The 14725-nt window shown below is 40.4% G+C and overlaps 1 protein-coding gene across 13 annotated transcripts in view; it reads right to left on the bottom strand.

Annotated features, from left to right (window-relative positions):
* INPP4A (inositol polyphosphate-4-phosphatase type I A) overlaps positions 1 to 5945 on the bottom strand; it is a 163230-nt gene extending 157285 nt beyond the window's left edge. For 7 of the 13 annotated variants that reach the window (XM_086701275.1, XM_086701273.1, XM_086701277.1 and 4 more), the window contains exon 1: positions 5709 to 5945. The gene's annotated coding sequence lies outside the window, so the exon portion shown is untranslated. The remainder of the gene's footprint in view (positions 1 to 5708) is intronic. The other 6 variants (XR_015249271.1, XM_086701279.1, XM_025932846.2 and 3 more) reach the window with 1 other exon arrangement.
* Between the last annotated feature and the right edge of the window lie 8780 nt (positions 5946 to 14725).

The raw sequence follows: 14725 nt of genomic DNA, 5'->3' as shown, positions 1-14725 counted from the left end.
CTGGTAGGTACAACAGGAAGGGCACTGCATAAAGGCCAGGAGAATTACTAGATGTCTGAAGTAAAGGCTCTGACGGTGTCCCAGGAAGGGAGCTGCAAGGAGCTGAATGCTTTTCTCCTCCAGAGGTCCCCTCCCAGAGGACACCCCTCTGTCTTCCTGACCCCATACCAGAAAACGGACACATTTTTATCACCACAGACCCTCCCCCACTGGAGACTTCTGCTTCTGAGTACTTCACCAGGTGAGCCTCAAGAACAGATTGCACGTTGAAAGGGCTGCAGGGTCTCACCCGCCCCAGGTTAAGGGCTGTGAGCAAACGCTAGGGGCCAGCTGGGCTGAGTATGAACAAGGTGTGTACAGAGACCATATTGAAGAGACAAGCACACAGCACCCAGGGGCCCTGATCCCCCATTTCCCAGACAGCTTATGATGAAAGAGATGGTTAAACCTGCAGAGAAATGGCTGCTCTAATTCCAAGTTCCACACTGCCTGCACTTGCTACACACATGAACTCATCATAACGGTTCATGTTGCCGAATGCTTACCGGCAACACGTGCCATTCCAAGCCCTTGATGTGCATTAACTCACTTTACCCCCCAACAAGACTCTGGGGTTGCTACTATCATCAGCCCAGTTTTGCAGATGAGCAAACCAAGACACAGAAAGATTAAGCTATTTGCCCAAAGTCACAGAGCTGATTGGAAGCTCACAGGGACTTTGGCTCCAGAAATAAAATAAATGATTTTGAAAGATGTATATGTTCAAAGCTCCTTACTTACAAATCAAAATATTAGAAATAGAAATTACTGATATTGGAGGCTCCAAGTAATGAATTCCCGGTCCTACACTGATACAATAAAGTACAGCAATTATTTTCAAATCCTGTGCAGGAAGCTATATGCTTTAATGGAAATGGCATGAGATCCAGAGAGACCTGGGTTTGAGTCCCAGTTCAAGCTCTTACAATCATTTTTAGGTGGATACCTTAACCACACCTCACTAAGTTTTCTCAACACCACAGCTCAACTTCCCACAGGACTTGCAGGGAATGTATATAAATAAATACTCGGCCCAGAGCCTGGGATGTAGGGGGGCTCAGAAAATGGTAGTTTCCTTGTCCTCTCGAATGAAAAATGGATCATCCTTAAAGGAGACTTCTAAGGCTGCCAAAAATAAAGTCTAAAGTTTCAGTAACTTCCACAATTCAGTAATATAAAGAATAACCTAATGAGAAAAAAGTGGGCAAAGGATATGCACAGGTAATTCATAGAAGCAAAAGTATAAGCTAGCACAAGAAGGTTTTCAATATTTTTGGTAATTTGAGAAATGTAATTAAAGTAATAATGCCTTCTTTATCCATTAGATTGGCAAAAATTGACAAGATTTATACTCAGTATTGGCAGAGTTAAAAAGAAATAGTTTCACACCCTAATGGAAGGAGTACAAAGTGAAAGCCTCCTGGAAGTGGGGGCAATTTGGCAAAGCTCTCCATTTAAAATTACTCTTTGATCCAGAAATCCTACTTCTAGGGAGCTAGAAGATGGAAATATTAGCGAGTATTAACAATGATTTGATTCACAGATTCTCCACTACTTTTAGAGCAGGACATTGGGAATAACCTAAGTGTCCACTGATAAAGGATAGTTCAATAAATTGTGATAAACCCATATTCTGGAATACAGACAAAAAAAAATATTTTAATGTCAGTAATATAGATCTCCAGGACACAGTGACATAGCATTAAATTTAAAATGCAAATCAGAGAAAATTTTGTGTAATATGTAAATGAGAGCAATACGTTCACTAAACAGGCCTAGAGGCAGCAACACCTCAGTAGCAATGAGCACGCCTAGGATCCAGATCTTGGTTTTTAAATACCATTCTCCATTAAAAGGAACCAAGACTCTTTGGAGAAATGGCTAATTCCAAGGCTGGAAAGTATAAGCTGAGTCTTGAGGGTTTTGTACCAGAGAGTAAAGAAGTCCTCAAAGAAGGATGAGGGTATGTCAAAAGGACATAAGGGGCTCCTACAAGCCAAGTCCGGGATAATTTAAGCAACAAGATGAATAATGAGCGTAAGAGACTATAATCTATTGCATAAAGCTGGAATTCATGAGTGCAGAGGAATAAATCAAAGGATAAACAAGGAAGAAAGAAATGTTCTTCCTTGCAGTATAATTCCAACTGGTAAGTATAGAAAGAAATACGGAATTAGAAAATTCACCATCTGGGGCACCTGGGTGGCACACTGGTTATGCATCCAACCCTTGATTGCCGTTCATGGTTCATGAGATCAAGCCTCAAGTTGGGCTCCACGCTAAATAGCTCGGAACTTGGGATTCTCTCTCTCTCTCTCTCTCTCTCAAAATAAATAAATAAACATTAAAAAAAAGAAGAGGAGAGAAGACGAAAAATCACCATCTGTCAGCCAGAATAACTGGTTCAGGTAAGAATCATCAATGGATTCGAAAACTAGTGAGTCAGAGTATGAGGAGTAACAGTATAATCACAGAGTCTCAAGTTATCTTACTACCAGATACATATTAAATACAATGGGAAAATGGTAACTTTTCTGTAAGGGAACTTGGCAGACACCACCTTAACCAAGTGATCAAAGTTAACCTGACCAGTGAATGGGACTAATCAACAGCATATGCCTCCTCCTGATGGGACACGCTGAGATCACTGCAGGGTCACCCCTGTGCTAGTCCTGCCAAAAGTGCATAATCTGAATCTAATCATGAGGAAACTGCAGGCAAACCCAAATTGGGAGACTTAATCCACAAAATAGGCAGCAGTCTTCAAAAATGTCAATGTCATGGACTACAAACAAAGATTCTCAGTAACTGTTCCAGATGAAAGCAAACTAAAGAGAGAGCACAATTTGACATAATGTATAATCTTGGATTTTTTTTTCTCTAAAGGACATTATTGGAGCTATTGGCAAGATCTGAAAAAGACCTATATATTAAATAATAGCATTGCATCAATGTTTAATTTCCTAATGTTTAATAACTGTGCTGTTGTTATGTAAGAGAATGTCCTTGTTTTTAAGATATACATAATAAAGTATTTAGAGGTAAAAGAGTATCAAGTCTGCAGGTTACCATTAAACAGTTCAGAAAAAAGGAATCACACACTAACAAATATGAGAGAAGAATAAGGCGAATGTAGTAAATGTCAACATTTGGAGAATGTGGGTAAAGTTTATCTGGGAATTCTTTGGATTATTCTTGCAACTCCTCAGTAAATCTGAAATAATACTTTTTAAACAATTTAAAGACAGCAAGGGGTGCATATGTATAGAAATACAGGTAAACTCCTGGGAATTAGATGCATGATGGCATTTTCCTTAAAAGCACAAACAAAATAAAGGAGGCCTGCTTCGGTGTTAATATTGGTCTCCCCAGAATATGCTCTCCTCACAGAGCTTTTGTTCCAGGACACTAGAAAAATATGTTTTGAAGGATCTCTCAAGACCAGCTCATTAATCAAGTTCTACAAAAGAAGCAACCACATAATCAAGCCTTCTTCCCTGCAGATTTGTGCTATTTTCTCCTCCGTGAAAGTCAAAGCATCCTGATACCATAAGTAGCTGATAATACTATGAGGACTTTCGTGGAATACGTAATCAATAAAGGAGTTTTTCATAAGAAGCTAAGACCAACCTTGGTCCAAAGTCTCCACATCCCTCTGTCTTACTGGATTCTTGAGATGCTGTGAGGTCGGGGTCAGGGGTCAGTTGGTCCCATGTGCCTTTCCGTTCCAATCCTCAGCTGCATTTACAGGTTTGCAGGCTGAGCAGGATGTTCCCAGGTAGGCTGCTGGCTAAAGGGACTTGCAGGGTCAGTAGTTCTGACCTCTGACCTCTTCCCCACCTCTGTGGTGCTTTACAGTTTACAACAAGCTCTTGTGTATATTATTTTATTCCTCCCTTCCTTAAAGCAACTTTTTTTTTAAATCCTAATATTCAGTTTAACAGCAATACAAGAAAATATCCAGTTTCCCAAACAATGGAATAAAATGTAATGTCTACCCTTGACTTCAGAGTCTAAAGCAGATAAACACTGAGATGTCATAAGCTTAATGAAAAACAGAAGTAGAGCAGCCACTAGAATCAGCAGAGCCAAATCTACTGCTGAGCCCAGGAGAAATAAATACAGCCTTCCCTTCCTTCTGCATCTGTCGGGCGTCCTTTCATTTAAGCCCTATCTTCAGGGCACATCCTCCCAGTAACTGTGGCTTGTTGTTACAGAGGTGTGTTTACAAGACACCACAGGGAATGAGGCCTTGTGGATCTCTGTTCACATGCAATAACCACCCCTGGGACAGCATCACTGTCTTCTGACAGCAGCCCTCCAACAGATCACACTGGCCTTCCCACATGGGCACCATCATTCATTTTCTTCAGAGAAACCAACGGATTCCATCTTCCAGGAGTAAACATTTTAGCAAAAATCCCTAAAGCAAAGGACCTAGATCCAAAAACAAAATTCCTCTTAAAGAAAGCCTGTCTTCAACCAATGAGAAATTCAGTTTACTTCTAGGACAACCTACAGCTATTCTATGTGCATTTACCAATGCCAACAGTATCTCCATTCCAAAACAAATGGCAAAGCAGGTTCTGTTCTCACCTTTTAGAGGTGAGAAAATTGAGAACCAGAGTTAGCAAGTGAAAGATCCAGGATTCACACCCAAGTCAGCCTGTTCAGGCCCCAATCCCACTGGCTTGCCCACAGTCCACACAATCCACTGTGAACCAAGATGAATCAGGCAGAATTTCATCGCAACATTCAAAGGGCCACCCCACCCCCAATTCCCTTGGTTTAGATGCCCTATGGGCATTCTACTCTTAAGCAGCCTCCCAACAAAAACACATTCAGTGGCAAAGCAAAAGACAAGAAAATGGGCTTTACAACTGCCTACACTTCTTTCTTAGCCAGAGAAATATTTTCATGATCTGTTATTATGGATGAACTCGGGGCAGGAGGAACACAACATTATGTAATGTCAGAGGGCAGGCGACAAGACGGAGGGAAAGCAAACCCATCCCCGCTCCCTTCGCCCACAAAGACATAAATTTACTTTTGACATTTTGAGTGTCTCAATCTTCTATGGCCTACATGTTCATGATTGGCTTTTCAAGAGACGGTCACAGATCTCTGCAAATTTCTCAGGCCTCAATTAACTGACTAGCACTGCCAGAAAAAATTAACATACAAAAAGCAAAGATGCCAGAAATATCGGGGGACTATGGGCAGGCAGAAAAGGGAAGAGTTGAGAGGACGGAGAGCAGATGTCCTACACTGAGATGCATTCTTATTTTTATCCGGTTCTGTTTACACCCAACGCACAGAAAGGCCTTCAGCGTCTGAAGTCACTAGATCTAAGCAAGAGCCAAGACATGGCCTCGGAGTCGCCGCGTCCTGCATCCCGGCTCCCCATCTCCCGCTCCAGCCCCGCACTCCCCTCAGCAGGAGACTGCCCGGGTCTCCCAGTTAGGGGTCGGCCAGGCTTGGATTGTTCTCCAAAGACGCAACCGCCGGTGAACCACAAGGCTGTAGGATCTCCATGACAACCGCGGGCGCCCTCCCAGTCCAGCACCCCGGTATCAGGATGCGCGCCGCGCCCCGCCCCGCCGGGTGCATCATTGCGCCCGGCAGCTCACCGCAGCCGCGTCGCCCCCAGCCCAGCCTGGCCCACCTACCTGGCGCGCCCCGGCTCGCGGCGCCCGTGCCCTGCAGCCCCGGCGTCCTCAGTCCCGCCAGGCCGCGCGCCCAAGCCCTGCAGCAGCAGCGCCGCTGCTTGGTCGCCAAGTCGCGGGCAGCGGCCCGGCTCTACGTGCTGGTTCTCCTGCCCAGGTCGGCCGCGAACCCGCCGCCCCAGACGCAGCCCGAACTCCGCTGCCGCCGCCGCCGCCGATACTGCTGCTGCTCCGGAGATTGCGCGTAGCCCCGCCCCGGCCCCGCCCCCTCGCCGCGCATGCGCGCTCCGCGAGCCCCGGCCGGGCCGCCCCACCCTCCGGGTCCGCCTCGCTGGCGGTGGAGCAAGGAGTTCCGGCGTCCGAGCGCCTCGCGCTGGGTTGAACTCCTAGGTTCCCACAAGACCCCACTCTCAACTGGGACTGGATCGCCTGCAAGTTCTTGAACTTCTGGACTCAATCGGATGATGGCATTTTCGCCCTCGCATAGACTGAGCCTTGTGAGGCCCTGACACATCAGAAGACCGGGTGAAATGTTCTGGCCCTTTGCCCCCGCGGTGAGCGCGCTTCGCGTGGTGCAAGTGCAGGCAATCCCTAGGAGACATTTAGGAAATGGAACATTCAACCCAGCAAAAATTAAAATCATACTTTGAAAATACAGATAAGCAAAAAGAAGAGAGAAACTACTAACATCCTTGCAGACCTGTTCTGGCATAACTGTATGAATATTCATTTATAGACTCTCACCAAATATCAGCTCCTTACGCTTCTCCCCCAAAGTCCTGTGTTTTCATAGGAAAACAATATGTAAAATAAAAGTCATTTTAATATGACTTTAATTAAACTTATGGGGCGCCTGGGTGGCTCAGTCTTGGTTAAGTGTCCGACTTTGGCTCAGGTCATGATCTCAGGGTTGGGTTCATGCGGGCTCTGTGCTGACAGTTCAGAGCCTGGAGCCCTCTTTGAATTCCCTCTCTCTCTCTCTCTCTCTCTCTCTCTCTCTCTCTCTCTCCCTCTCTCCCCCCTGCCCCCTACCCCACTCATGCTCTGTCTCTCTCAAAAATAAACATTAAAAAAAATTTTTTTAAACCTTAAATATTTCTGGTTGAGCAAGTGCAAATACCAGACTAACTATAAGCATGTATTTTATTTTGAAGTCTTCAAATTTTATCAGAAAAAATTATCCTTAAAAATTTTTTAATGGAAACTATTTTAATTCAAAAAGCCAGAGCACTTATCAGAGTTCACATCCCTCCAGTGTAAAAGCAAGCATTTATAATTTGCTTTTAAAAGAAAAGACATTAACTTGTTAGAAATAAAAATGAAATAAGGACAAGTTCTGTAATCTCATTTAGATTTAGATCTAGGGGCGCCTGGGTGGCTCAGTCGGTTGTGTCTGTTTGGCTCAGGTCATGATCTCCTGGTTTGCAGGTTCGAGCCCTGCATCAGACTCTGCGCTGACAGCTCAGAGCCTGGAGCCTGTTTCAGATTCTGTGTCTCCCTCTCTCTCTGACCCTCCCCCATTCATGCTCTGTCGCTCTCTGTCTCAAAAATAAATAAACGTTACAAAAAAAATTTTTTTAAATAGATCTAAGCCTCCCTGTGTCACCAAAAACCAAATGCAGGCAATAATTTGGAATAAAAATAAATATAAAACTATTTTTAAAGTTCAATTTTTTTACTGACTTTTTATTTTACTTCTCTTCTGAAAAAGAATTTATACTGAAAAAGAAAATATATTATACTTAACCCTAGTGTAAAATTAAAGCCAAGAAAGCCAAATAAACTGTGGAAATGCAAAAATATTTTTATAACTTATTTTCTAAAATTAGGGTGACCAATATTCCTGGTTTACCCGGAACAGCCCCAGTTTACAACTTTTATCCAGCAAAAGTATTAATAGGATTCCCTTTCCATCTCAAAAGTGGTCTTAAAAGTGTTCGGACAACCCTATGGTTGTCCCATACTAGCTTTAATCAAACCAAGAGCATTTTTCAATCATAAGCTTTAAAAAAAGAAACAAATATAAATTCACAAACATTTAAAGATAGACATCAGTGCAATTTCAACAATTCATTCATTTAGTGTAGTAACAAACACTGAATGAGGATCGGGCTTCTGATAAACATTTGCCAATTAGCCGGTATGTAATTGGGATAGTCTTAAAAGTAGAAGAACCATGCTTCAGTGTGACAAGGAATGGGGCCCCAATTCCACTGTAGAGTGAACACTATCAAGTGAAAAGGGAACCAAGCTTGTTAGTAAATACGGTGCTATGCATTCCCTTTAGGTCCCTAACCAGCAGCACTAACATCCTCTCAGTACTTACTAGAAACGCAAGATCCCAGGCCCATCCTAGACCTGCTAAATCAGAAACTCTGAAAGTGGGAACTTTCAGAGCAATTTGTATGTTGACAAGCCCTCCAGGGGATTCTGATAAACACATGGACCTAGATAACCTATATACAATAAAGAAGCTGATTTAGATAATTTACACATGATAATTAAGAGCTGAACAGTGTTATTTTGGGGACTAGAACCAACCAACTTAAGAATTTCTTTTTGGGCCACTAAACATGATATATTCATGTTTATATATGTTTTCATTAGAGAATATATGTAGTCTTGAAAACCAACAGCCCTGCTGTCATAAGAGCTGTGAAAACCAGTAGCCTAGCAGCCACTGGAGGGGACAAAGGTATTTGGAGCACCTCAAAAAGTCCCATCTCCAGAGACATGCACTATTTGACTGGTATGGCAGCTCACAGGTAACGCTCCATTCTCAGGGCTTGTCTTTAACTGAATTGACTGAGAGCTTACTCTCCACAAATAGTCCTGTCCACAGGGCATTTGGTAAAAGCAATCAGCAGCAATTGTCTAACACTGCAGCTGCCTAAGGTAATGACACCAGTTGGAGCTAACAAAAGACTGACCAAAAATCTTAAAAGGAAATAATCAGGCATTGCTATCCCTTGGGGAACTTCAGAAAGATCTGACATACTTCTGAGAAGATTCTAGAATCTTTTGATTCTGGGACTCTTAGGACATGTGGACATGTACACATGTCCAGGAAAGACTTGAGAAGACCATAATTTCTCACTTTCAGCAGACGTTGAGGCTTTGAGCAAACAAGAAGAAGGCTGAGGCAGAACTGTAGAGTGCCTGCCTAAGCACTGAAGACATACCTCAACATACACACACAGCTGTCCATAAAGACAGGAAGACATACTGGTTCCAGCATTTGAGAATATCCTTGTCTAATCATTAGCAAATCATTAAGCTAGCGAAGCAATGATTTCAGTGGCTAAAAATTACAAAGAATACAGACTTTAGAGAATTATTCCGAGAGTCACTAAACAAACAAAAAGTAACAACAAACCTTGAGGTAGAAGGAAAAATGATTTCTAGAATTGCCATATTATATTGTTTTAAGTGTCATGTGATCCCAGGGTCATGGGATCGAGCCTGTATTAGGCTCTATGCTGAGTGTGGAACCTACTTGGGATTCTCTCTCTGTCTCCCTCTGCCCCTCTCCCCCACTCACACACCCTCTCTCTAAAATAAAATTTAAAAAAAACTTTAAGGAGAAATTAAGATATTCTCAAACAAAAATCTGATAATTCATTGCTAGCAGACTCACTCTACAGGAAATACTAAAACTGAAAGGACACTGGAGAGTAACTCAAAATCACACAAAGGAATAAAAACTAAAGGCAAATACAAGATAAAAGTTAATTTCTGACACTCTTCTTTCTGACTTAAAAGACAACTACATAAGGGGCGCCCGGCTGGCTCAGTCGGTTAAGCATCCAACTTCGGCTCAGGTCATGATCTCCTGGTTTGTAGGTTCGAGCCCTGCATCAGGCTCTGTGCTGACAGCTCAGACCCTGGAGCTTGCTTCAGATTCTGTGTCTCCCTCTGTCTCTGCCCCTCCCCTGCTCATGCTCTGTCTCTCTCTCGCTCTCTCTGAAATAAATAAATATATTTTTTAAAAAAGACAACTACATAAAACAACAATATAATCTGTGTTGATGGTATCATAATATGAAAAAGATATAACGTGTATGACAATAATAGCATAAAGGAGTGGGAGAAACTGCTTGATTGGAGCAAAGTTTGTGTATACTACTGAAATTAAGTTAGTATTAATGCCAACTAGATTGTTTTAAATTAAAATGATAATTCCCAGGACAAACAGTAGGCATAGGTATAGACAGATACAGATATAGATACAGCTACCGATTAAAAGAAAAGGAATTAAAATAGTATACTAGAACATAACTATTCACAAAAGAAGACAGTAATAGTAATAGGAAGAGAAGAACAAAAGAGATGTAAGATATAGTATAGAAAACAAATAGCAAAATGCAGACATAAGTCCTACCTTATCACAAGTCACATTAAATGTAAATAAACTCAACATTCCAATCAAGAGGCAGAGATTGGCAGAAGCGTTTTTTAAAAAAATCCAACCATGTGCTGTCTACAGAAACAAACTTAAAATTCAAAAGTATAAGTAGGTTGAAGGTAAAATAATGGACAAAAATACAGCACGGAAACACTAACCAACAAAGTGCTTCAGTGATTACACAAATATCAGGCAAAATAAACCTCAAAACCAAACAAAACAATAAACAAAGAGGAACATTTTATAAGAGGGTCAATCCATCAGAAAGATATTATAATTAGAAGGACCATGCATCCACAAAAGAGACCCAAACACATGAGGCAAAACTGACAGAATTTAAGAAGTGGACAATGTAATAAAAATAATTGAAAATGTCAATACTCAACTTTTAATGATGGATAAAACAATGAGGCAGATCAACAAGGAAATAAAAGACTTGAACAACATTACAAACCAACCAGCTGTAACAGGTATCTATAGAATACTTCACCCGACAGTATCAGAGCACACATACATACTTCTCAGTTATACATGAAACTTTCTCCAGGATAGAATATGTGGCAGGCCATTAAGAAAACTCAGTAAGTTAAAAAGCATTGAAGTCACACGTAGTATGTTCTCTGATCACAATGGTATTAGAATAAAAACCAAGAGCAGAAAGAAATTATAGGTAGGTGTAAATTAAACAATACAGCCCTTAATAACATAGGGGTCAAAAAAGAACTCAAAAGGAAAGTGAGAAAATATTTTAAGAAAAATTAAAATAAAAACTCAACATACTAATACTTTTGGGATGCAGCTAAAGCAGTGCTTAGAGGAAATTTTATGGCTAGAAACACCTATATTAAAAAGGAAGAAAGATCTAAAATGAATAACCTAACTTTTCTCCTTTAGAAACTAGAAAAATAACAAAACCAAAAGGAAAAAAAAAGGAAATAATAAAGATTAGAATGGAAACAAATGAAATACAAGTGGAAAAACAGTACAGAAAAATCAATAAAACCAAAAGTTGGTTCTTTAAAAATGTTAACAATTCTGACAAACTTTTAGCTAGACTGACCAAGAAAAAGGAAGAGAAAAGGTTCAAATTATTAAAATCAGGAAAGAGAAAGGAGCCATCACTACTGACCTTACATAAATAATCATTACAAAGGAAACTCTGAACAATTTATTTCAACAAACTGTATAACTTAGACCATATGGAGAATTCCTAGAAAGAAACAAACAAATAAAACAGACTCAAAAGAAAGAGAAAGTTTGCTTGATACCTGGGTGGTTCAGTCAGTTAAGCATCTGATTCTTGATCCCTTGATTTCGGCTCAGGTCATGATCTCATGGTGGCTCGTGAGTTCGAGCCCCACATCAGATTCTGAGCTGAGAGCATGGAGCCTGCTTGGTATTCTGTTTCTCTCTCTCTGCCCCTCCCTCACTTGCTCTCTTTATCTCTCTCAAAATAACTGAAAATAAAATTAAAGAAATAAAAGAGATAGAAAACCTGCATAGACTTATAACCACAAAAAAATAAAAAATGAATTAGTAACTTTAAAACATTCCATTAAAAAAATCCTCAGGCCCAGATATCTCCACTAATGAATTTTAACAACTATTTAAAGAATCCTTTACAAACTCTTACAGAAATTAGAAGAGGAGAAAAAAAGTTCCAAACTCTATGAGGCCTGTATTGCTCATACCAAGACAAGACATAGACATCAGAATAATAATTCTCAATATATCTTATGAATATAGATTTTAAAAATCCTCCAAAAAAATATGCTAACACACTGAGTCTAGTAACATAGGGAAAAGGTTACACACCATGACCAAGTGGAATTTACTCCAGGAATCCATGGTTACTTTAATATCTACAAATCAATTAAGGTAATATACTATATTAATAAAAGACAAAAAACACATGATTATTTCATTAAAGGAAGAAAAATTATTTAACCAAATTCAACACCCGAAACACAGCAAACAAGGTATAGAAGAGAATTTCTTTAAGCTGATAAAGAGTATTTTTGAAAAACCACAGTTAACATTATACTTGATGAAAGACTGAATGCTTTACCCCTAAGACCAGGAGCAAGAAGATAAGGATGTCTCCCACCACATCCATGCAACATCGTACTGGAGATTCTAGCTAGAGCAGGTACGCAAGGAAAAAATAAAAAATAAAGGCATTCACACTGAAAAGGAAAAAGTAAAACCATTTCTATTTGTGGATAACATGATCTTATGTATAGAAAAGCCTAAAGAATCCACTTAAAAGAATTAGAATAAACCAGATCAAAAAGGATGCAGGATACAAGATCAATATTCTTTATAAACTAGCAATGACTAATCCAAATAGGAAATTCAGAAAACAACCCCTTTTAATATAGCATCAAGAGAAATAAAATACTTAGGAATATATTTAACAAAAGGAGTCCAAGACTTGTATCTGAAAATCCAAAACATTGTTCAAAGAAATAAAACCTAAGTAAACGGAAAGACATCCTGCATTTATGGATCAGAAGACTCAATAGTTATAAGATGGCAATATCTCCCCCAATGGATCTATAATCCAATGCAATCCTAATCAAAATCCCAGCCGCCTGGGATTGGAAGGGGTCCAGGGTAACCAAAACAATCTTGAAAAGGATTAACAAAGTTGGAGAACTTATTCTGACCAAAAATTACTTAGGTCATCATTTTACCCTAAATCCCTTAGTGAGGTCACATCATATTTTTTAATGCAGTTAAATTAATTTGTCACAATTTTCTTTTTCATCCTGGGATTGTACCACATCTTGTTTGATATTTTAAAATTTGCATAAAGTTCACTCTTTGTGATGTTCAGTTCTATAAGTTTGGACACATGGATACAGTCTTATACCCACCACCTCAATACCACACATTACTCTAAACTTTCCCCTGTGACCCCTTTGTAATCATATGTTAATTGTATTTTTAACTTTATGAAATATACCAAGTTGTTTTCCAAAGTAGCTGTACCATTTTGCATACCTACCAGACAACGAATGAGAATTCTTGGTGCTTCACATCCTTGACAACTTTTGGCATTGCTCGTTTCTTGGATTTAGCCTTTCTAATAAATGAGTTTTAGGAAAGCAATTCATAAACTGCTTTGCAGAATGAGTGTGCATTTGTAAAAAATCAATTGATACAGGATATTGATTATATTAAAAGAATAAATGCCCAGAGAAAAAGAAAGTGAAAAGTTTCCCCCAACAGGAAGCAGTCATTAGCTGAGGAAATTTATGCTTTAGCACAATGAGCAATGCCTTTGCACAGATGCTTGAGAAGTGTTACTTTCCCTTGTTTCCATCTTGTCTTTTCTCAAGGATTTCTGCATTCTCAAAAGGAAAAAGCTTCAGGACAAAGGAAAAAATCTTTGATGGAAGGCTTCCAGACAACAGTCAGTGGAGAGAGGGCCTTTACCACCTAGTCTAAGTACATCTGAGGTAGGGCTTCCAGTCTGTAGAAGACATTCTGTCTGTGAAGTCCAAGACCTCCTTCCTCTCTGTCTTCACGTTCCTAGAATTGTCTACTAGGCAACAACTGAGGAAGATTGGAAGGAAGGGGGAGGGGCGAAGGGATTTTCTTCCTGTTTGCCTGCTGTCCTGCTTAGGTAGCCATAGTTGTGGCAGTTTATCCTGGCAGTGGCAGTTGGATCCAGCCTCCTTTGGGAACTTCTTTTGGGACTCCCCAGAACCAGTCTCACCATTCAATGCCCCCTTTCAGAAAATGTCCAAAGTCCTATGTTTGCCAAACTCCTCTGAGTTCCTAAATTACCAGTAACAGCCAGCAGCACCCCCTCTTCAAAGGTCTGAGTTGCAGCTCTGAGGCGCTCTTCTCTGAGCACCCTTTCTCTTTTGCTCCCCTAGCCCTAAGGGTAATGGCTATTTTCTGCAGTACTCTTTCCGGCTAAGCTAAGTACTCCTTTTCTGCTCTCTCAGCCCCCTGACGTCTATTTGATTAATTCCCTCTATTAAATTCTCTTTGGTGAAATACCTAACATATTTTTCCTAATTTGTTCTTAGATTCTGGTATTTAGGCTATTTCCTTTTTTCTATTAAAAACTGCTGCAATAAGCATTTGTACATGTCTCTGGGCACACATATGTGACAATTTTCCTGTAATATAGAGCCAGAAGTAGGGTTGCTAGGTCACAGGTATGAGCATCTTCACTTTACTAGACAAAAGTCACCCCCTGCACTTCAAAGGAGCATTTTATTTTCCACTTTGTTCATTAGTTTGCTTTTCACCTTTCCTTCCTTGGAGTAATACTAATGGCCCTGAGGCCCAGAGAAGGAAGCTGCCTTGGCTTCTACTTGATAAATTCCTGGAAGAAGGGTCTCAGATGGACCAGAGTTTGCCTGATAAAGCTATGACAGATCCTGGGCCCTGTTGAATTTTGATAGCTGGTACATCAGATCTCTGAGGGCCAATGCTTCAGGGCAATGGAGCAGGCATCTGTCTTGATAAATTAGTTGAGTTACGAATATCTTCAGACATTTTTTATCCTGGTTACTGACAAGATACTCTTTGTCTAACTCTGTGTGGTTCCTTGCTATCTGGCAGCTTTGGGACTTTCCAAGCTTGACACACTGGG

Source organism: Puma concolor, chromosome A3 (genome assembly GCF_028749965.1).
Source record: "Puma concolor isolate L17-30 chromosome A3, mPumCon1.1.hap2, whole genome shotgun sequence".
In the NCBI taxonomy this organism is placed as follows: domain Eukaryota; kingdom Metazoa; phylum Chordata; class Mammalia; order Carnivora; family Felidae; genus Puma; species Puma concolor.
Note: the sequence above shows the minus strand (reverse complement) of the source record. Positions and strands in the feature narration are given on the sequence as shown.